The 20,361-nt window shown below is 53.2% G+C and overlaps 2 long non-coding RNA genes across 2 annotated transcripts in view; one reads left to right on the top strand and one right to left on the bottom strand.

The window, feature by feature from the left end:
- Positions 1-45: 45 nt before the first annotated feature.
- The window catches only part of LOC111528389, a 30,296-nt gene continuing 9,980 nt past the window's right edge, over positions 46-20,361 (bottom strand). The window contains exons 2-5 of the long non-coding RNA XR_002726964.2: positions 6,315-6,484; positions 5,044-5,167; positions 3,893-4,007; positions 46-2,289 (exon numbers count right to left, since the gene is read on the bottom strand). This is a non-coding gene — a long non-coding RNA (uncharacterized LOC111528389). The remainder of the gene's footprint in view (positions 2,290-3,892; positions 4,008-5,043; positions 5,168-6,314; positions 6,485-20,361) is intronic.
- Positions 2,666-7,841, top strand: LOC111528393. Its single transcript, XR_002726965.2, has 3 exons — positions 2,666-2,693; positions 3,634-3,723; positions 7,566-7,841. It is a non-coding gene; the product is annotated as an uncharacterized LOC111528393 (long non-coding RNA).

Here is a 20,361-nt window from a genome sequence, read left to right as displayed (position 1 = left end):
CCCCCCTGACATACACCAGGGCTTCTAGAAATCAGGTGGCTGCTCCCTTTATTTATTCCGCTTTTTTCCCTTTTCAGGAGACGATAATTATTCAGATCATCGCGGTGATTTACTTGGTAATCAGAGCCGCTCGATGCGGTGGCCGCGGAGCCGAGACAGACGAGCATTGCCTAGGAGGACGGGCCGGGGGCTCAGCCCCCCTCCCTCCCACCTGCCCGGCCTTTGTTCTCTTCGAGGTCTGCACCCGCGCTGCCTGGCGGGAAGTGGAGGCGCCCACCCGCGCGGACATGGCAGCAAGCTCGGGGTCTTGGGAATGAGTGTGCACATGCGTGTGCCCGGGGGGAGGGGAGTTTGGGGTCTCATGTGTTGCTGGGTGGCTGACTTGAGAATGATGGAGTACCTGTGTGCATGTTTGGGGCTGGTAGTGGTGGTGGTTGGGAGTGTACCAACGCATGAGCATTGCGGTCAGGTGTGTAATTGGAATGTGTGCACCTGTGTGATTACCGGGGGCCTAGGGTACATCTGTCTCTGCAGGCTTGTTCAGAAGTGCAATGGGCAGATGCCCAAATATGTGTATTTTAGGCACATAGCGGGGAGGAGAAGAGAGTGGAAGCTCCTGCGCTGAAGCTGTCTGAGGTGATCATGGAATCATGGATGTGGCAAGGGTGGGTTCTAGCTCAGTCTCTCCGACCCTGTCTGGTTGGGGAGGTGGCCTGGGGGCGGCGGAGTGTGAATCAGCTCAGATCCAAATGCCGAGTTCTCCTGGGTCAGTGCTGGGGCCCCGGGGGTCACGTGAATACAGATGTGGCTCCGTTCACAGGCTGTGTTCACACGTGTCCGCAGACCTTCGCCCCCTCCCGCCCGCGGGCTGGCGCAGTGACGGTGACCTCATTACCGCCTCCGCAAAGGCCCCTTGAAATCCCTGCGCCGTCGCATTTGGCTGCTCAAAGTGATGGGAACGGCCTGCGCTTCCTGATCAATCGCTTAAAATTCAGGGTCGGCTCGCTCGCGGGAGAGGGCTGCCTGCCAGCCCCGCGCACCGCGCTCTGCCGCCTCCCCCTACACCCCCTCCTTGCTTTGGGGGGGGGCAATGCTGTCGTATTGGAAAACATCCCCGCGCTGGCTGGGGGGCCCGGTGGGGCCAGCGCTGGAAGCCGTTCCACTCGAGCAGATGGCTGTGAAACTTTGGCGGCGAGATAAATTGGGTCTGACGGCGTGAGGCCGGCTCACAGATGGGCGGGATTCTCACGCCGGCCCCCACGTCCGGCCGGGCTGCGGGCAGGGCCGACACCGCTCAGAGCCCCCTTTGGGCACCCGCCTCGCCAGCACAAGCCTTCAGGAGGCCACCCATCCGGCAACAGCCTTCCTCAGCCGAAGGCAGCCTCCACCACATTCCTTCCGGCCCCAGATCTCCCCAGAGACGAGCCCAGAGGGAGGGACAGCCCCCACCCCCAGCCCGGTCACCTCCGCCAAGCTGGCAGCTGGGCTTTCCCCCTCCTCTGCCATCCGCAGAGGCCTGAAGCGTGAAGGTTAACAGCTGGGGGGGAGGCTGCGCCTCCCTCTCTCACCCCCGCTCTGCTGCAGCCCCGCCTACCTGCCAGCCCGGGGGATGTCGTAAACAGGGCTGTGAGGTGTGTGTGTGTGCGGGGGGTTGGGGGGTGACTGAAGGGGGGGAGAGAAGAGAGAGTCAGACAGACAAAGGGAGGAACGAAAATGAGCAAGAGGCGAGCGGAGACCCGAGCAGAGACTGAGGGACAGAGACAGCTAGAGGCAGAGAGAGGCAGAGAAAGAAATGGAGATGTGGAGATAGACACGGAGACACCCAGAGAGAGAAGGGAGGGAGGAGGAACCTCAGAGCCAGAGAGGAGACACACAATGAAAGTGGGAGGAGGGCGAAGGACGGGGCGAGGGGACACGATACTGGCAGAAACGCAGAGCTGCGGACGACCGTGGAGGGTGGGGACGAGCCGAGGTTGGGAGCAGGGTGCGACCCTGAGCTACCCTCACCCCCGCTACCAGAGCTGGAAGCCAGAGCGAGGGAGCGTCGTTGCCCCTGGGTACGCCCTCCATCGCTACGCCACTTGCCCGCCTCGGTTTCCCCTAGAGCGCTAGATGAAGGAAATGGCGGGGTGGGGGAGCTGTGGGGGTCGGTGGGTGCTGCGCGGCCATCACACTGCAGCAAAGCCAGCCTGTCTCGCAGCCTCCCTCGCGCATCAGTCCAGCGGGCAGATATCGATCTGGCCCAGCCAAGCTCTACACTCGCGGCCTGCAGCCCGTTCCGTGGCGGTCCTACAAAGAAAGGGTGGCTCACTTATCGGGCCTCCCCGCGGGGGATTCTGCACCAGAATAACGCCCCCGGGACCAGGGTCAGGGCGGCGAACTCGCCCCCGCCTGTCCCAGCGCGGTCCCATTCGGCAGGCCCAGGTACCCTGCGGCTGGGAGAAGGCTGGGGTGACCCCCAGCCCCGCCTCCTGCAGGGCGCGCAAGGCCAGAGGAAAAAATCTTCGCTGAGTTGATGAAGTTGAAGTTTCGTTCAGGGCATGAAGGAGACAGCCAATCAGAGGGCCGTTATTTACATAGGCTCTCTGATTGGCTCTCACGTTGCCTCTTTAGAATGTTACTTTGAGACTTTCACAGAAACGAAAAGTCCCCCGCTGGGGGTGGCGGAAGGCTCAGACCCTCCAAGGTTTCATGTAGGGCTCCCCAGGCCAAGCTTTGAGGGAAGATGGGGAGCTTAGATACAGTTTTGTCCAGCTCTCACGATACAAATCACCAACTTGAGTCTGGAGGGACAGAGAGGTGGAGCTTGGCCTGGATCCAGGAGATGAGTTCGGCCTAGCGCTCTGCAGTGGGCCCACCACCCCTGACACCTAGATGTGTGGTCACCTTGGCCGTGGGGAGGAGGGGCGTGGTCCTGGCAGCCCCTCTCATCCAATAGCGAGAGAGGGGCTGATTCAATGGTTTGAGGGAGCAGGAGCAGGGAAACCTGGCGGTGCCAGTCTTGTTTGTGACCGGACAGTGTGGGTGGTATCGCCATGTTGGAAACCCAGCAAATAATGCAGCCCCAGAGGCACGCCAGGCTGACCCTGAGGTCATGTTTCACTTGACAGCCTGCGCCGGCACACGTGAATACAGGAGAGCCCAGTGACAGGACGGAGCCTCGGGGCCTCGAGGAGTGGGTTTGCTCTGCAGGGAGTGGCACTGGGCAACCCGAAGCAGCTTCGCACTGCCCTGCATCCGCACTCCCAGGTCCAGCAGACACTGAGTCACTCTTGGGGATGGGGGCAAAGTCAAGAGATTGGCAGCTAGGAGCAGAGAAGTTCTCTCAGAAGGCCTCCACCCTGCCTTCCCCACTGAGTCGGCCCCGCCCACCCATGCTGGGAAAAGGCAACCCCCTGGGGTTGCCACTCGAAAATCCTGCCTGGTCTCCTGGCCCACACTTCTCCCCAGGGGCTCAGCATAGATGACTCAGGACTTGGAGTGGGGCTGTTAAGGGGCAAATGTGGTGGTAGGGGGGCCTGAGTGTGTGGCTGAGGCTGGAAAGTCCCTCCACCATCTGCCTGTAGCAAATTGAGGGGCAGGTAGGAGAATTCACTCTAGTGGGGTTCTAACCCTGCCCCAATTCTTTCACAGTGACACAGTCTGGAGACCCAGCTCTGTCACTCAACTCTACATAGCCTTCACCCAGAGCCTGACAATGTCTATGAAGGAGAGGCTACGCCTGTGAGTCCTTGCGTGCCAGCAGCTGGCCTTGTGACATGCCCCTGTGGGACCTTGGGTTGCAGTATCAAGTGCTAGGGCAAACACACATTGTTCGCAGAAGACCCAAGGACCCCACAGCCAGTGCAGGACATCTAAGAGACTCCACCACCTGCCAATCCCCAGAACTTACCCTGCTAATGAACCAAACTTGCTGTGTGACTTGGAGTGCAGCTCACACATCTCTGGGCCTCAAACTTCTCTGTAAAACCATGCCCTCCTGAATGTACCATTCCCAGTGGTGGCAGCTGCAGAGAAATCATAATAGCAGGGGCAGGGTCCAAGAAGGGCCTGAGAAGCTGGTTCAGCCTGTGGTCTGGGAGCCAAGTGGGGCAGGGACAAGATTGCCAAGTCCCACGGTTCTCACCAATTCTCATAATCTCATCTCTCCTCTTGTCTTCCTGCCTGCCTCATAAGTAGCAGGAGGCTGGGCTGGGTCTGGGGCAGGAATGGGGAGCTGCATGTGTGCATTTGTGTGTGTGTGTGTACACACACATGGGGAGGGTGTGAGAGCCTTCCCCCCACCCCCGCCACTGCCGCCATCGTGCTCTGAGAAGCTGAGATAATCCCTCGCCATCTGTCTTGTGTTGCTAACCCACTCAGCCGGACAGCTGCCCAGGCCACAGCTCTACAGGCAAGCAGGCAGGGGAATGAGGGGTACGGGGGGAGCCAGCCAACTCTGAGGACCAGGCAGCAGGGACGCTCAGTCCTCCCATACCAGAACACCCCCGCTCTAGAAAGGGAAAGTCAAGTCAGAGAGGGGACAGGCAGGACTTCCCCCATTCCTGCTTCTGAACCTGGGAAGGAGTGGAGGAGTGAAGACCACTCCCTGGTGTGGGGGTTGGAGGCCAAGCCTCCCAGAATGCAGGAAGGTGAACAGGATCACTATCTAGCTTATGTTCTCATGAGCCCACACAGATCACTGTGATGGGAGGGGTACAGTAGGACAAGTCAGGCCCTCTGGACCCAGGGAAGGGAAGAAGGGGTCATCTCATCCTTCCCCAGCCTCCAGACAGGCCAGTGTCCCAGGCCTCCCCAGTGGTCAACTTCCCAGAGCCAGGAGGAGAAGGCAGGCTTCTAGGATTTTGGGCAGGTAATGCTTAGTGTACAGGCCCATTGTTCTGATGAGAAAACTGAGGCTCAGAGAGCGAAATGACTTGCCCCAGCTCACCCCATGAGTGGAGAAGCTGGGACTTGGACCAGACACCAGGCTCCAGCAGCCCTAGCTCTGTAGCCAGTTCTATCTGCCTGCTCCCCATCATCAAGTCCCTCACCCTGCCTCACCTTCCCAACCTGTGGCTCTTCGGTCCTGGGGCTCTGATGTTCTGTCAGCGGAAGCCCAGCGACCAGACTCTCAGCGGTATGGTCCCAATGCAGTCCAGGGGATTTCAGCCATGACAAGCAGAGCCTGAGGAAGGATGAAACCGTGCACTCAGTGTGGGCTCCCACCCGCCACCCCCTCCCTGTCAATCATCTTTCACCTCTCCCACACAATTAGCATGCTTCCACACACATACACTCTCAAATACAGATCGTACGCACTCATGTGATCACACAGGTCCTCACTCACAAAAAGACAGATAAACAGTCACACCTACAGGGCTTGAAAACATACAATCTTACGGATACAAAGGCAAACTCAGACAGCCTCTCACCTTCTCACACCAACACACAGACCCCAACACTCACACCGAACATACATTCCACCCCCACAACCTCCACACACTGTAGGCTCCCAGTTCCTAAATCTCACCAGCTCCCAACCTCCCAGGTACTCCATCTTACCCCACATGAAGCAGTAACCCTCCAGGGCCAGTACATTGGTAGGAAGGGGGACCAGAGAGAGGTCTGCTCTGTCCTTCCAGCCTATGGGTTAGGGCCCTCCAGTAAGGTGCTGGTGAGCCCCCGTACCCTCCCCATCCCCCAAGACTTTGGAGAACTTCTACCTGGCCACAGATCCAAGAGAACAGTCCTCACCTCTTGCCCACAGGGGCTCACAGCTCTCCTAGGCCCAGGAGGAGGACGGACTGGGGGAGGCAACTGCCTCTCTTCTGAGGGTCTCAGCTTGCTGGGAAATGGCACATACCCAAATAACCTGACAGTATTCTGAGCCCCCACAGGACCACAGACTCCAACTCCTGTTCATGATCCAACCACTATATACCCTTCTTCCTAAATTGCTGCTTCTCTGCCTTTTCCCCACTCCAACCAGCCCTTAAGGGACCCTGGAAGCAAAGGTGAACTGACACCCTCCCACTCCAGGCTGGAATTTTGCTCTCAGATCACTGTGTTCTCTTGAGCCAGAGGGAGCTCCTCCCTGAGCCCGGCTCTCCCGCAGCTAAGGAAAGCCCAGGCGCCAGATACACTCACACACTCATTCACACACAACGTGGCACACTCACACGTGCCCTCACACAGATGCTCCCCTGCATACATCCTCGCGCACCCTCACAGCCACACTCACACACACACACTGTCCCATCCTCCTGCTCTCACACGCTCACTGTCACTCTCATGCTCAGCCACACCTCACCCTATCACACTCGTGGCTCTACCTGAGCAGGCCAAAGCTCGGGGGCCCTGAGGTCCATAGATCACTGGCAGAGGCTCAGAGGCTGGTGTTGACAGCCCGGTTGTGCAGGGAGAGGGGAAGGGCTGCCACTGAGGCCTGGAGGGTCTTGAATAATTCAGAGTGGTGGTGGCAGTGGTGACCGCGGCCTGTCAGCTGCAAGGAAAGGCTGGTGGCTAGATTGTTCTGGGAAGCTCGCTCCCAGTGGTTTGAGGAGAGTCAGCCCAGTTTGAGGGCTCACCAAACACACAGAGCACTTTTCCCACATGCTTTCAATGAACATCCTCACATGGGCCTGCACAGCAGGCATCATGGCCCCATTTTCCAGGTGAAGAAACTGAGGCTTTCATGAGGGAGAACTCACAGCCATAAAGTAGAGGCCTCCAGACTCCCACTCACACTCCTGTCCCCCATACCCACACACATCCTGGAGACAGCTTCCTCTGGTCATCGTGCCCAGATTACAATGAGAGATGCCAGCCATCTGAGGACACTCTGGAATGTGATGCTGTGGCCTGAATTCACGAAGCATCTGGCTCAGGGCCTGCACATAGTAGGCGCTCAGTTGCTGCCTGCCAAATGAGGGCATTGTGCAGAGGCAGCACGGAGTAGCCCGGGGCCATACCTCTGCCTCTTACTCAAGTTGCTAAACCTCTCTGAGCCTCAGTTTCCTCATCTATAAGATGGGCACTAAGTGTATTGGCCTCATGGGATGTTGGTGAGGACTAACCGGGAAAACACACCTAAGCCAGTTAACCTGGGTCTGGTCTGTAAGAAGGGCTCCACATTGCACCTAAATTGTGATGCGGATATCCTTGCCACAAAGAGAGACAGCCACAAAGTGGTGGTCTGCACATACCCGTACTCTCTGCCTGGGGCATACTCTTTTTTTTTTTTTCTTTTTTTTTGAGACGGAGTCTTGCTCTGTCGCCCAGTATGGAGTGCAGTGGCCGGATCTCAGCTCACTGCAAGCTCCGCCTCCTGGGTTCACGCCATTCTCCTGCCTCAGCCTCCCGAGTAGCTGGGACTACAGGCGCCCGCCACTGCGCCCGGCTAGTTTTTTTTGTATTTTTTAGTAGAGACGGGGTTTCACCATGTTAGCCAGGATGGTCTCGATCTCCTGACCTCGTGATCCGCCTGTCTCGGCCTCCCAAAGTGCCGGGATTACAGGCTTGAGCCACTGCGCCCGGCCTGGGGCATACTCTTTACTGTCCTTTGCTGCTGTCTCCTTTTCAAGGATGAGTGCTTCTGCTACTTTCTCCAGGATGACAGCCATGAACTCCTGCCATATCCAACACCCCCTTGCTGCTCCCCACCGCCTTCCTTGGCACCCAGGTGGCTGATCTCCTATGGGTCTTGCTGGCTTCTCTACCTTGCATGCTGAGGGTATGCAAGCCCCAGCTCAGGGTCTGCACATAGTAGGTGCTCGCATGTTGCCTGCTAAACTGACAGCCCATGTCAGCACAAAGCAACCAGCATTTTGGGTGCATCCACAGTTAAACCACTGAGGTCACAGGTCTGTTCTCTGCAAAAACAAAAATACCCCACTAGTCATGTCTGATGAGAACCATAGCAAAAGATCAGAATGTGGTGGCTTCACCCAGAAGCAAAGCATCAGGCTCCAAGTCATGTCCCTGACCTGAAGGGGCACCTGCCCAGACCCAGGGGTACCAACTCCTAGAGGCAGCTGGCATGTGACTACTGTGCCCAGTAGAGAAAGGCAGAGACACTCAGTCCCCAGAGCCCAGAGCCCCGAGAAAATTATGGAACATCCTCCATATTTGATTCAAAATAAAAACCACAGTAAACCATAGACCCAAAACTTACACGTCGGCTGAAATTAAAATAGCTTCTTGCTACGTTTTCTGGTTTCAATATTCTGGATAAGCTCATGGAAGCTGAATCAGGCAATTTGTCTGTCTCTTGCTTTGTTTCTGCTGTTGCCCCTGCTTTGCAGGGATCTCAGCACATGCTTGGTCTCCCCTCTGAAGCAGACCCCAGCTGGGTCTGGGGGGGGTCCCCTGGTCCTGCACTCCCAGGGCTGATCCCCCCAGGAAGTATTCATGCCTATGCACATCCCCCCCATGGGTTCTTTTGGCCCCTCAATAGGGGAGCAGGACCAGGACCAGGGCCCAGCCTTGGCCAAGAGTTGCCCCCAGCAGACCTCTCTCTGCCACTGCTCCCCACAAGGTTTCCAGCACCCCCAGCCCCTCCCTCTTCTGGGGAACCTTGCGGCTGGGCCCGTGCCTGCGGCGAGTCTCACCCCAGTATTATTTTAGTCGCAGACAGACACGAGGCAGATGGTGACAACATCCCTTCCCCGCTCCCCACTGACGAGCCGTTGCCGCCCTGAAGCCTCAGGGTTCTTCTCCCTCAGGAATATTTCAGTCCCGACTCGGTGGCTAAATGCGGCTGCTCGTGTGAGACAAGCGCACATCTGCGCCTCCTCCTCCCTACCCCCTACCCATTTCCTGAGGCTGAGCAGAGAGCCCTGGGGAGGCCCTGCCCACTTGCAGCTCTGCCCCATCCTCCCAGCTGCCCTACTGTGTGCCAGGCATAATGCCATGAGCATGGTACCACTGGGAGAGGGCAGTTACTGTGCCCACTTTACAGATGAGGAAGTTAAGGCTCAGAGTGAAGCAGGGACCATCCCAGATCACACAGCAGGAGAGGAGGCATTCCATTGGGTCCCAGTGCACCCTGGAGACAGACACAGGCTCCTTCTGCTCCTTCCCCACCCCTCAATCCTCTACCTTACCACCCCTTTGCCTACTCCAGGCAACTTGCCTTCCTAGGAGCTCACTATTTCATTGTGCCCACTCTCCTGCATCAACTTGTAGCCCAGGGCACGGGGCTAGCCAGCTAGCTGGTCCTAGCTCAGTGGGCATTCGGCTGTAATTGTGACTACCGAAGGCAGGATGGACAAATGCAGGAGGAGGCCTCTTGCATGAGACACACCTGGTTTCAAATTCCAGCTTTGTTATGACTTTGGGCAAATCACTTCACCTCCCAGGACCTGTTTCTTCATCTGTAAATGCACAGCAGCAGTATTGCCTCTCCTTACCCCTAATTCAATGAGTGACTGCTATATTCCCAGCACCTAAAGCAGGGCCTGGAACATAGTGTGTGCTCAATGCGTATCTGTTAAATGAATGACACAGGTAATGAGATGAGCATCAGCCCTAGCTCTGTGGAGCTGGTCCTCCCTGCAGCCCCACCCTCAACAAGGCCTGGGGCCAGCTCTGCCTCAGTGGCCCACTAGGAGCTGAAGTTGGTCACAAGAGCCAAACAGAGCCTTGTCTCTAGGCCCCTCCCCAAGCCCCACAATGCAAAGTGCTTGGAGCTTTAGGGGGCGGGCCATGGGCGGGGGGGCCCCATAATAGGTCTGGGTGCCAGCCAAGTGTGGGAGTTGGGCTGAGGTTGTTTTGGTTCCCTCATGCCCCCTTCTCCAGCCACCCACCCTGACTGGCCAGGGGCGGTGAAGCTGGACAAGGGCTCTTTGAGGGCTTGGGACACTTTCTGGGCAGGTGAGGACATGTCTATTCCCAGTCAGGCCTCCTGGCTGTGGGCTCCCTATCCCAGCACAGTCCAACCCCCAACCCCCCGCCACACCTCAGCTGGCCTTCTGGGGCTGGGCCAAGATACACACTGACAAACCAGCACACAAAAACACCACCCGCCACAGTGACACTCACACCCTGTAAAGATATACAAAGCATATACACACAAACATACACCACCCAACTAACTAAAGGCACAGAAACAAACAGCGACTCAGTGTGCACGGCAAGGTACACAAGCTCTCAATGTCTGTGACACAGAGCACGCCGTGTGCACCCAGCGCAGGGTGTATCCACACCGTCACACAGCATGGCTGCGAACACGTGTGTGGCACAACCCAGCCCAGGTACATAGCTCAGGAGCACAGATGTGCGCAGCAGGAGGTGTGAGGCCAGTCTTGCACCGAAGCAGAGGTCTGTCTCCCCATACCAGACCAGCAGCTCAGGGACAGGTTGGGGTAGGGACACAGGGCCATTGGAAGAGGAAGAGGGCAGGCCTGGCCCAGGGTGGGGGTGTGTCGGGGTCAGCTCTGCAACCCCCACTTTAACAGGACTCAGGCTGAAGCATCAGTGCCTGCAACAAGTAGGTTTTTTTGTGGTAAAAAAGTCAGGACTCTCACCCCTAATCACACTGACGTGTCACTACCAATGTCTCCTCTCAGCAGCCACCTCTGCCCAGGTCACTCTCACACTCATGCACGGCATAAGAAACTGGATGAGGCTACTCACTGTCACGATAATAGCCAATACAAAGGCAAAGAGAGGTTGAGTGTCAGTGCACGTGTGGAGACACTTGTCAGCAGGGAGTTCTGGGCAGCAGACCACCCTCTGCCAATCATGATCAGTCAGGAAGGGTAAGTTCATCTCAGTGGCCACACATCAACCCAGCCCTGAGAACACAGCCCTGAGGCCAGCGAGCTTGGGAAGGCCTCCTCATGAAGGACAAAGGCCCTCCTCTCTGGCTTTCCCTGTCCCTGGCACATCTCATCCATTGCTTCCCATCTCTGGGCACTGCTCTGTGATGCCCACTGCCCTGGCACTGGCATTTGAGGGTCCTAGTTATCTGACCCCATCTAGAGCTCTTTTCTCCAGGCCTTCACCAATGCTGTTTCCTCCACCAAGGGTGCATTCCCAGCCCCCACTTTTGGTGGCCTCTCCATCCATCAAAATCAATGCCATCCCCCCAAGAAATCTCCCCAGTCACTGCCAGGAAAAAAATTCTCACTGCAGTGCTGGAATGAGAGATGAGGACCCATGTGGGGCTCTGCTGGACCCCAGTGTCCTAATCAGCAAAATATGAAAGACATGGCCCATCACCCCTGAGAGCCGAAGAGACAGAACAACAAGTACAGTGATTCCCAAAGTAGGGTTCACAGACCCCTGGGAGTCTCCCAGACCTTTTCAGGGGTAGGTGAGGTCAAAATTATTTTACTAATAATACTAAGACATTATTTGACTTCTTTATTATGTCTAAGCCACAGTAGGTAAAACTGTTGGTGGCTTAGCACAAATCAAACTGTACTAGGAGTCATATTCGGCACATGTACACAGAATTCACATAAAACGCTTCTATAACATACCAGAGTTGGCCGAACGTGGTGACTCATGCCTGTAATCCCAGCACTTTGGGAGGCCGAAGTGGGCAGATCACGAGTCAGGAGTTCGAGACCAGCCTGGCCAACATAGTGAAACCCCGTCTCTAATAAAAATACAAAAATTAGCTGGGTGTGGTGGCATGCACCTGTAGTCCCAGCTACTTGGGAGGCTGAGGCAGGAGAATCGCTTGAACCCGGGAGGCAGAGGTTGTGGTGAGCCGAGATCCCGCCACTGCATCCCAGACTGGGCAACGGAGCAGGACTCCGTCTCAAAAAAAAATATATATATATATATATATATGTATACACACACACACACACCAAAGTATGTTGGCTGCCTCAAGAAAAGCACTTACGCTATTGTTTGAGTTGCGAGCTGAACTAGCTGATTTTTTAATGGCACGTCATTTTTACTTGACAGAAAGACTGACAGGCAGTCTTAGATATTTGGCAGTTATTCTCTCACAAATAATGAAGTCAGTCAGTCACTTCGAGGAAAACAACACACAGTATTTGTTGCCAATGATAACAGTCTCTTTTTTTTTTGTTTGTTTTTTTGTTGTTGTTTTTGGGGACAGGTCTCATTTTGTTACCCAGGCTGGATGCAAACTCCTGGGCTCAAAGGATCTTCTCGCCTCAGCTTCCCGAATAGCTGGGTCTACAGGAACACACCGCTATGCCCAGCTAAAATTCTATTTTTATTTTGCATATTCTGCTTATGTATAAAATTATAGTTTTTAAGCGAAATTTAAATTTTGAAAGACAGGTATACAACACTATAACACCATAAGCTTCACAGCTTCCTGGTACATTTCTGAAGAAATTGTCAATCACATCCACGGATGTGATTTTTTAATATGGCATAATGAAATGTGTTAATACTTGAGAGATCTTCATAACTCAGTGAACTAATTTTTTTTATTCAAAAAATTATTTTGTTTGTTGTTCATTTCTTAGAGACAGAGTCTTGCTATGTTGCCCAGACTAGCTTCGAACTCCTAGACTCAAGCAATCCTCCTGCCTCAGCCTTCCAAGTAGCTGGGACTCTGGCATTGTGCCCAGAAAAATTTTCTGTGCCACTGTGCCCAGAAAATTTTTCTTTTTTTTCCCCTGAGACGGAGTTTCACACTGTCACCTGGGCTGGAGTGCAGTGGTGAGATCTGGGCTCACTGCAACCGCCACCTCCCAGATTCAAGTGATTCTCCTGCCTCAGCCTCCCGAGTAGCTGGGATTACAGGCACCTGCCACCAAGCCCAGCTAGTTTGTGTGTGTGTGTGTGTGTGTGTGTGTGTGTGTGTGTGTGTTTAGTAGAGGTAGGGTTTCACCATGTTGGCCAGGCTGGTCTTGAACTCCTGACCTCATGATCCGCCTGCCTCGGCCTCCCAAAGTGTTGGGATTACAGGCGTGAGCCACCGCGCCCAGCCTTCAGAAAAATTTGCTTTTCTTTTTTTATTTTTGAGACCAAGTTTCGCTCTTGTTGCCCAGGCTGGAGTGAAACGGCATGATCTTGGCTCACCTCAACCTCCACCTCCCGGGTTCAAGTGATTCACCTGCCTCAGCCTCCCGAGTAGCTGAGATTACAGGCATGTACCACCATGCCCAGCTAATTTTTTTGTATTTTTAGTAGAGATGGGGGTTTCTCCATGTTGGTCAGGCTGGTCTTGAACTCCCAACCTTAGGTGATCCACCCGCCTTGGCCTCCCAAAGTGCTGGGATTACAGGCGTGAGCCACTGCACCCAGCCCAGAAAAATTTTCTAAATGACATGCATGCTGTTATAAAATCGTGTGGATAAAATATCCACTCAAAGTGTGAGTTAGACAAGTGGACTTTAATAGTAACAGAATATGAAAAGCTCATTGATATGGTTTCAGGCCCCAAATGACATTAACCTTTAGGAAACTACCACTTGTCGAGTTTTGGTGTAGTATCAAATTATCTGAAAAGGTTAATAAAGTACTACTCACTCTTTCAACTATAAAAATCTGTGTGAGGCCAGGTTTTCCTCATATACTTTAACCACAACAAAAACAAAATTATGTGCCTATCTATAATCACCACCAATTCAAAGTAAAAGCAGATATGAGAATCTAGCCCAGTCCCATGAGGCCTGTTTGCTCTATTGAACCAAATATTAATGAGATTTGCAAAAATGTAAAAACAGTACCACTCTTCTTGCTCATTTTGTTTTGTTCTAGAAAACAAGGTTATTTTTCTTTCTTTCTTTCTTTTTTTCTTAGTTGAGAAGGAGTCTCGCTCTGTCACCCAGGCTGGAATGCAGTGGTGCGATCTCGGCTCATGTCCTCTGCCTCCCAGGTTCAAGAGATTCTTGTGCCTCAGTCTCCTGAGTAGCTGGGACTACAGGTGCGTGCCACCACACCCAGCTAATTTTTGTATTTTTAGTGTAGATGGGGTTTCACCATGTTGGCCAGGCTGGTCTCGAACTCCTGACCTCAAGTGATCTGCCCGCCTCAGCCTCCCAAAGTGCTGGGATTACAGGCATGAGCCACTGAGCCAGTCAAGGTTGCTATTTTTCATAAAAATATATTATCTATGATAACAGGTAATGGTATTATTACTGTTATTTTAAAATGAATTATTATTGACCAGGCATAGTGGCTCACATCTGTAATCCCAGCACTTTGGGAGGCCAAGGCAGGAGGATCACTTGAGGTCATGAGTTTGAGACCACCCTGGCCAACATGGTGAAACCTCGTCTCTACTAATACAAAAATTAGCCAGGCATGGTGGTGCATGCCTGTAATCCCAGGAGACCAAGGCATGAGAATCGCTTGAACCCAGGAGACAGAGGTTGCAGTGAGCCAAGATCACACCACTGTACTCAGCCTGGATGACAGAGTGAGACTCTGTCTTAAAAAAAAAAAATTAGCAGGGCATGGTGGTGTGAACCTGTAATCCCAGCTACTCGGGAGGCTGAGGCAGGAGAATCACTTGAACCCGGGAGGAGGAGATTGCAGTGAGCCGAGGTTATGCCACTGCACTCCAGCCTGGGCGACAGAGCAAAACTCCATCTCAAAATAAATAAATAAATAAATAAATAAATAAATAAATAAATAAATAAATAAAATGAATAAATACCTGTTTTTAAATTTTCCCAGTCTGAATTTCTAATATAGCAAGTCTTGATAGATATAACTCTTGTAAACAAAAGTTCTTTGGGGGTCCTTAGTAATTATTAAGCATGTAAAGGGGTTCCGGGAACAAAAAGGTTGACAGCTGCTGGCCTAGTGGTTTCAGGATAGGAAAGACAGGAATAGGCCTGCAGAAAGCCTGGATCAGCAGAGGCAGGCAGGGACCAAAAGGGGCTCCCAGAGAGAGAGAGTGCCTTTGAAGTCTGGGCGGGCAGAGTGGGGGAGGAGGGCTTGGAGCAGGGCGGGGACCACATGACTTCAGGGCAAGGGGTTCTGGCAGAGGCTTCTGGGAGTCCCTGACTTCTCTCTGCTGCCCCTGTAGGGGTTGTGAGTATGTAGGGGAAGGCCCCAAACATACAACAGACCACCACACACGTAGAGCTGAAACACAGCCCCGGAGCTCCCACCCTCCCCAGAAGGCTTCCACCCTGCCCTATCCCCAACCCAACCCTCACCCTCACCCACGAAAAGGATTTGGGCCTTAAAATTATCGTCACCACAGCGGTGCAGCAGACAATACAGAGGGGACATTATGCGCTGAGACAGAGAGGCCTCATTGTTGGCGCAGCAGAGACAGCAGTGCTCTGTTCTGAGCAGGCTGGGGGCTGCTCGTGTGCTCAAGCAAGACCCCTCACACCCAGAATCATGTCCTCACCCAAATGCACACTCATGGACTCACCCCGGGATGCCCCTCGGGTGCATGCTGCGGCACACAGGAGCCTTTGGATGTCCTTCTCCAGCTTCTGTGCAAACCCCCACTCACCACTACCCACTCTGGGCCCACACTACCAGGGTTCCCACCTAGGGAACCCTGTGGTGGTGCAAGGGACATGAGGCAGCCACAGGGCCCTGAGGAAGCGCACCCTGCCTGCACTGCCCTGCACCGTCTGGCTGGGATCACAGGGCACTGAAACCAGCAGCCGCCTAGGCTGGGCTAGACGTGCCTGGACCCACAGAGGGACACAAAGGCGGTGTTGTTGCTTTGCCAAACACTCCCAGCTCTGAAGTGGGAGGGAGGGACCTGGGCAACTGGCACCCCTACCCCCAGCTCCTGGGCTGGCCCCAGAGCAAGACTGGACTTTAACTTCTTAGGCCACTATCAGTGCTTGGGCCAGAGGGCAAGCAGGAAGAAACTCAGGCCTCAGGATAAAACATGCCAGAAGAAGGCCCCCAAGTCCAGAGCTTGAACTATACTGGGGTCTTATTTCTCCTGAGTCAGGATCTTTCTCCCTCCCAACATTTGTGCAGCTTGTTCCCTCTGCCTGGGAATTCCCTCCCCTCCTCTTCTCTGGAGAACTTTTCATTTTCCTTTAGGACGGTGTTCAGAGAGCACCTCCCCCAAGGAGCCCTCCTGATCCCTGGGCTGAGCCAGTTACTCATCTGTGCTGCCCCACTAAACAGGGAGCTCCAGATGCTCATGGGGGGTCCCCAGCACCACACCGCCCTGCCCAGCCTGGGGCGGGCTCACAGGGAGCTGCAGCACCATCAGAGGAAGGGGTAAGTGGGCAAAGCTGGGCCATGGACTCAGTCACATCTCAGGTGGAGGACTGAGCAACCTCAAGACCACACTGAGGCAGCAGAGGGAAGGGGGCAGAGTTATGAAGCCAGGTCTTAGACCAGGAGAGTCACCAGCCACCCCATCCAGGGACACGGAAGGACAGAGGGGAGTCCCCTGAAGAAGCCTGCTGTCGAACATGCAGGTCTTCGTCCTCCTTGCCTAGGACCTGCTTTCTCACCCATTGCCAAGTCCGACTTCCGACTCACCCAAGTCGTAGCTGTTTTTATTTATTTATTTATTTATTTATTTATTTATTTATTTATTTATTGAGACAGAGTCTCGCTCTGTCACCCAGGCTGGAGTGCAGTGGCGCGATCTCAGCTCACTGCAACCTCCATCTCCCAGGTTCAAGTGATTCTCCTGCCTCAATCTCCTGAGTAGCTGAGATTACAGGCATGTGCCCCCATGGCCAGCTAATTTTTGTATTTTTAGTAAAGACGGGGTTTCACCATGTTGGCCAGGCTGGTCTCGAATTCCTGACCTCAAGTGATCCACCTACCTTGGCCTCCCAAAGTGCTGGGATTACAAGTGTGAGCCACTGTGCCTGGCTGGTAGCTGTTTTTATATTTTATTTAACACGTACAGAGCATGCACTGTGTGCCAGGCACTGTTCTAGTGGATTTACATGTACATATTAACTCACTGAATCCTCACAACAACCTTTGAAATAGTACTATTATGATGCTCATTAAAAAAAATTTTTTTTAGCTGGGTGTGGTGGCTCACGCCTGTAATAAATAAATAAATCATAAATAAATCATAAAAAAATTATTTTATTTTAGAGAGGGAGGTCTCCCTGTGTTGCCCAGACTAGTCTCAAACTCCCGGCCTCAAGCAATCCTCCTGTCTCGCCTTGCCAAAATGCTGAGATTAGAGGTGTGAGCCACTGTATCTGGCCTTATTATGCCCATTTTAAAGATGAGGAAAGTCAAGCACAGTGAGGTTAAATAACTCTTCCAAGGTCACAGGGCTATCATTGGAACCCAGAAAGTCCTTTCTTTCAGGCAGCCTTCCCCAGCCTCTCAAAGCAGATCAGGAGGCTTTGTTGTAAGCATCCCCAGTCCTAAATCCATCAGGTGTCACTGGTTTGGCTCCCTTCTCCTGATGGTGACAAGCTTGAGGGTTCCCATAGGGATACATTTTTTCTGGGTCCCAGGAGTACAGCCTCTAGCACAACACCTGGCTCATGGGTTATTGACCAAATAACCAAAAGCATAAGAAGGATAGCTGGATTCCCACTGCTCAAGGCGGGAGGGGGTAGGGGGTGCCCAGAAAGGCCTAAGGAGCTCTCTGCCCTCCCCACATCACACATTATCTGCTCTGCCACTCGCTGCAAGGGCTCTGCTGTCCCTGGGTACCTGGGGCTGTGGGAAACTGGGGAGGGAGAAAAGGAGGGACTACCAGGCCCACAGGGACACCTGAAGGCCTAGCTGCTCCCAGGTCTCCATGTCCCTCCAGGCAAAGGGTCTCTTGAAATTCTCAGGCACCATGAACCAAAAAGAGAGGGTCGTTTTCGGGTCTGCAGCCCCATTGTTCTCTTCTTATACCCAAATTTCCAGCCAATTGGTTAGTTTTTCTAGCTTCCATCTAAGGTTTCCAAATTGCTGCTCAGACCCCAGCCAGTGGAGAGATAAGGATGGAGAGGGGCAGCTGCACCCGGTAGACCAGCCAGACTGCTGGGCCCTCACACTTCAGTGTTGTCCTCTGGAGAGAGCCCCTTCCTCTAGAAGCTCTGTTTCCATTGCCTGTGGCCCCAACAGGAAACACAACCAAGTTCCAGCCTCTCATTGACTGTCTCTGCACTTCTAAAGCCATCAATATCCACATCCGGAAAAATAGCCCCAGGATAGGCCCCACTGGCACTTCAGTCCAGTCTTCCCAGCCCTGAAATTGGGCTCAGTGAGTACCCTACAAAATGGGCAGAGAAAGGTTGCAAATATTTTTTATTGATTTTGTCACTTTGTCACCTAGGCTGGAGTGCATGGTTCACTGCAGCCTCAACTTCCCAGGCTCAAGTGATCTGTCTCAGTCTCCAGAGTAGCTGGGACCACAGGCCTGCATCACCATGCCCAGCTAATTTTTTAAATTTTATTCTTTTTTATTTTTTTGGAGATGATGGAGTCTCTCTCTGTTGCCCAGGCTGGAGTGCAGTGGCGTGATCTCGGCTCATTAAAACTTCTGCCTCCCAGGTTCAAGCGATTCTCCTGCATAGTCTCTCGAGTAGCTGGGATTACAGGCGCACACTGCCGTGCCCGGCTAATTTTTTGTATTTTTAGTAGAGACGAGGTTTCACCATATTAGCCAGGATGGGTCTCAGTCTGACTTCGTGATCTGCCCCTCTTGGCCTCCCAAAGTGCTGGGATTACAGGCGACTGATTTTTTTTCTTTTTTAATTTTGTAGAGACAGGGTTTCACCATGTTGTTCTTGAATTCCTGGGCTCAAGGGATCCACCTACCCCAGCCTCCCAAAGTGTTAGGATTACACACATGAGCCACGGTGTCCCACCAGGTTGCAGATCTTTAGGGAGGAGTCCCTGTCCCCTCTCCCACCTCAAGATGTATATTTCCTGGCCTACCAAAGGGTTAGCTCATCTGTTAATGCTACTCAAACCTGGTGTCATCTGTGAAGGTGACTGAAGATAACACCTCCATGAAAGGAGCGGGGGTCTCTCCAACCCTCATGGAGGGTGTGTGTGTGTGTGTGCGCACGTACGTGTGCATGCGCATGTGTGTGTGGCTGGACAGAGGCAGCTCCCAAACTCCTATTCAGCAAGGACTTCAGGTAGCAGTCTGTTTGAAAGGGAGCTGGGGGCCTTGCTTGAAGCTATATGTATAACCGCTGTTTGTACTTAAATAATAAGTTATAGTAGATCAATAAAAACAGCAACGTTTTCTAAAAGTGCTTCATATAAAATGAAGAAAATGTCAGTTGCCCATATAAAACAATTAATTATTGAGCTGGGTGCAGTGGCATGGACTGTAGTCTCAGCTACTTGGGAGGTTGAGGTGGGGAGATCTCTTGAGCTTAGCAGTTGAAGGTCAGCCTGGGCAACACAGTGAGACCCCATTTCAAAACAAAAAATTAATTATGATGATGATGATGATAATAGATTTCATGAACACCAAGGACCTTCAAGTCATTTCCTTTTCCCCCACCTGGGTGTGAGGGCTGCCTGGACTGAATGAGGCCACATCCTTGGAAATGTAAATCAACCTCAACTTCAACTAAAAAAATATGCTCCAAGCCACAAAGCCCTGGACTGGCCCTGTGGGAAAGAGAGATGTGATGAACCCCTAGATCTGCCCTCTCAGGCTGAATACCCACTAACCATGTTGGACACCTTTCACCATCCTTTAGGACCACCCTACAAAGGAGCAGTGAACTGCTATACTTCTTGCTCATTTTTTTTTCTTTAAAGATTGGGTCGGCTGGGTGTGGTGGCTCACGCCTGTAATCCTGCACTTTGGGAGGCTGAGGCAGGTGGATAACCTGAGGTCAGGAGTTCAAGACCAGCCTGACTAACATGGTGAAACTGTCTCTACTAAAAATACAAAAATTAGTGGGGCATAGTAGCGGGTGCCTGTAATCACAGCTACTCGGGAGGCTGAGGCAGGAGAATCACTTGAACCCGGGAGGTGGAAGTTGCAGTGAGCTGAGATCGTGCCACTGCACCCCAGCCTGGGCAACAGAGTGAGATTCTGTCTAAAAAAAAAAGGGGGTCTTGTGGCCGGGCGTGGTGGCTCACACCTGTAATCCCAGCACTTTGGGGGGCCGAGGTGAGTGGATCACCTGAGGTCAGGAGTTCAAGACCAGCCTGACCAACATGGTGAAACCCCATCTCTACTAAAAATACAAAAACTAGCTGGACGTGGTGGTGCATGCCTGTAATCCCAGCTACTCAGGAGGCTGAGGTAGGAGAATCGCTTGAACATGGGGAGCAGAGGTTGTAGAGAGCTGAGATCACACCATTGCACTCCAGCCTGGGCAACAGAAAGAGACTCTGTCTCAAAAGAAAAATAAAAAGATGGGGCTTTGCTTTGTCACCTGTAGTGTAGTGCAGTGGCACAATCATGGCTCACTGCAGCCTTGACCTCCCTGGCTCAAGTTATCCTCCCACCTCAGCCTCCAGAGTAACTTGGAATACAGACACATGCCACTATGCCTGGCT

This window comes from Piliocolobus tephrosceles, chromosome 4 (assembly GCF_002776525.5).
Source record: "Piliocolobus tephrosceles isolate RC106 chromosome 4, ASM277652v3, whole genome shotgun sequence".
Lineage (NCBI taxonomy): Eukaryota > Metazoa > Chordata > Mammalia > Primates > Cercopithecidae > Piliocolobus > Piliocolobus tephrosceles.
This window is presented reverse-complemented; position numbering and strand designations above follow the sequence as displayed.